We start from the raw sequence: 3,695 nt of genomic DNA on the forward strand, positions 1-3,695 counted from the left end.
AATTAATTATATTTTAAGATTAAAACAAATTAAAAATAACGATTACTATTTTATTAAAAGAAGTTAAAATGACCTTTGTAATTATTATTTTATTAAAATTGTATTAATTTAATACTGGTCAAAACAAATAAAAATTAACCTTTATGATTATTATCTGGGAAAAGTTTACAAAAACTCAATAGAATTATCAACGATTAAATAATTGGACTTTCATATTTTAAACGATTAAATTATTTGAGGGATAAACCAGCTTTTTTGTAGATTGTTCAATTGTAGAAAGAAGTCAAAACTAAAGAAGTTAAAACCAGGATCAAGAATCTCACGATTATTGTTACATGAGATCATGCGTGAAAACTCCGAGCTCGAAGGAGTTGATGTTAATAAGATGAGTTGGAATAAATTCAGGATATTATATTGAGTTGTAATCAATTTTGTTTCTTGGTTCAATGGTATGAAGACGATGGATTGAATGGAAGTATCAAATCAATTGATGATGGTTGGTTTCGTGAGTCTATATATCAAAATGGAAAGATCTAAATGCATGATTATATATGTTAATGTGACAAGTAGGAGTGCTCAAAAACCGGACAAACCCGATCAACCTAACCCAACCCAACGCAAAATAACTCAACCCGAAGCAACCCGATGTCTAATCGAGTTGTAAAATCTTCAAACCATAGGTATTGAGTTGATACTGGAATGCTGTTATTTGAACCCAACCCAATCCAATGAAGGTGATGAGCCCGACATCTTTTATTTCTTGGATTCAATATGATTGTTGAGTTTATATTAATATGTACATTAGAGAATTACACCCATCACATACCCTCTTCATATATATATATATATATATATTGAATCTATTCTCCATCTTCACTCCTTTGTATATATGTTTAGTAATTTTGAATACATACATATGCAAATTGAGAAAATTTACTATATATTTAAGAATTATGGATAAGCTGTACCAAATGGTTGATGATGAAAAAAAATTATGAGTAGATTAGAGAAAACAACGTATTCAAGGTTAAAAAAATATTTAGATGTACCAAAGTATCAACCCGATCAACCCGTATGGTTGGGTTAAATTGGGACGAATTGAGATTTTTCAACCGCAAGCTTTGTGTTGAGTTGTTCAAATGCTTTCAACCCGATAAATCCAACCCATGAGTATTCTTAGTGACAAGGGTGTAATAGAAAATGAAAAATGAAAAAGAAAGAGATATAAAACAAATTGAATATGTCATAAGGGTATAAAGTATAAGTATTACAAATAATTCATAACTTTTTTTATGTATTTAAATACAAAAGTATTTTTTATTGAGCTCATTTTGAAGGTATTGACAAGACGATTATAATTGTTTAATTTGTAAAAAATAAATATATATTTATGAAATAATGTTTTTTATATGTATGATTATTTATGTGAATAAAATAAGGTGTAAAATGGGAAAAAAAAATAAAGAATAAAAAACAAAATTAATGAATTAATATAACCGCGTAAGTATTAAAAATAATTTTGTAGTATTTATTTTATATAATAATATGATTAAATCAAAAAACATTCAATGTTGAGTTCTTTTAAATATATTAACGTGACGATTATAATCGTGTAATTTGTTAAAAAAAAGAAACGTATTTTTTAATATATTTGAGTTAATATACGATTGTGTATGTATGTTAATATGATAATGATGTAAACTGAAAAAAAAGAGTAAATGATATAAAGTAAATTAAAAACTAATTATAAAGATATAAAATGTAAATTAAAATCTAAAAATGATTAGTTTGACCCTGATGAATTTATGTGTGAGGGAGAATAGGATATAGGATGGTATGTTCAGAAACCCTCGTTAATGAATATAAACTGTATCGAAAGCAATTTTTTTAACTGATTGTAAGTTAACAGAAGTTGTACCCTCAGACCATGCCTGGTCCATTTTAGCTTTGAACGAAGATCAATGATAAAATTATGCCAAAATTAGTTTCTATCTTAGAGAAAAATATTAGTGATTATATTGATAAGTTTGTACAAAATTAGAGAACAAGCAAACTATCGTCGTCGTTGTAGAACAAAAGAAAGCCCATTAACATAATCAAACAATAAACTACTATATCGATTTGCATCATCTACAAGCCCAAATCTACACTCTCTTAATCAGCTTCTGATTTTTTTTTATCAAGAGGTTGTCTGGCAGGACAACTCATGTCTATTGGACGTGGTGATGATCCCATTTATGGGTTCTGAGACCTTTACCTAAAGCCAGTAGGGTGGAAAGGATCGAGGCAAGACAAGCAGCCTGCTTCACTTCCTCAATTGGCAGATTACAGGAGGAGCACAGTCAATCTGAAATTGCATAAATCAAAGAGAATACCAACAATAGTTGGTGATTTTTGAAAAGCAAGAAATGTTGGTGATGCGACCATTAAGGAAGCGATTGAGAAAGATTTGTTTAGTGGACTGTAGGTTGGTAATGGTCAGTTTCATCTTTCTCACATTTTTTATACCGATGACGTGATCTTTCTTGGGGAGTGGTCGCTTCAAAATTCTAGGAATATTATATGTATTTTTAGATGTTTTTTTTCTAGTCACTGGACTTAAAATTAATCTCCTTAAAAGCAAGCTATTTGGAGTCGGTGTCGACGTCAACGAGGTAATCAAAGTTGCGAATTTAGTAGGTTGTGCTCATTCAAAATTGCCTTTTTGCTAGCTAGGATTACCTGTTGGAGAAAATATGTCCAAGTCCTAAGGATTGAAAGTGGTGGTTGACAAGTTTCCTGCCAAAATGTCGAATTGGAAGGTTAAAACCTTGTCTGTGGCTGGACGTCTTACCCTGCTCAAATATGTGTTGGGGAGTCTCCCGACATATATATGTCCTTGTTCAAGATGCCATCTTCGGTTGTCAAAATTAAATGTTGGATTCCATTTGAAGTTGATTCTATTTGGGAGTTGAAATGGATGATAATACGATGTCTTGGGTTAAATGGGATAAAAGTATGGCTAGAAGAAAAAGATGGGGGTCTTGGTATAGGAAGTTTATTTGCATTTAATAGAAACATATTTTAAATGGGAATGGGGGTTTAGAGTTACCCAATAGGCGGTGTGGGTTAAAGTGATTCAGTTAATACATGGTGCAAATGGTCGTGTTGGATCGGTTTTGTCTTCTGTGAGTTCAAACTCAAACATGGCTGGCGATTTTGAAGGCTTTTGTCCATTTATGGGGTAAAAATGTTGATCTTCTATCTTTTTGTAATAAAAAAAGTAGGAGATGAATCAGATACTTCCTTTTGGATGATACTTGGTTGGGAAGTGGGCCTTTGAAAATGGAATACCCGAGAGTGTATGCTTTAGAGCTTGATGAAGAGGTTAGGGTCAAAGAGTGGGTAATGAACGAGTATTGGTTTGGTTATTTTTGAAGGGAGCCAGGATAGGTTGCAGTCGATTATGGTTTCTAATAAAAAAGATCGGTGGGTGTGGTCTTCGATGATCAGGTTCTTTTACAATTGCCTCAAGTAGGAATTACATTGATTCTAAATTGTTGGTTGTGGACTCGATTGGTACTAGATGGAATCAGTTAGTTCCTACTAAGGTCAATGTCTTTGTTTGACCTTTAGGTTTGAATAGGATAGCCACCCGGGATAATTTGGAGGAAAGGGTTTGATGTTGGCTTGTTGCTTTGTCCTCTATGTGATGT

This window comes from Cynara cardunculus (assembly GCF_001531365.2).
Source record: "Cynara cardunculus var. scolymus isolate 2C chromosome LG 8, CcrdV1, whole genome shotgun sequence".
NCBI lineage: Eukaryota > Viridiplantae > Streptophyta > Magnoliopsida > Asterales > Asteraceae > Cynara > Cynara cardunculus.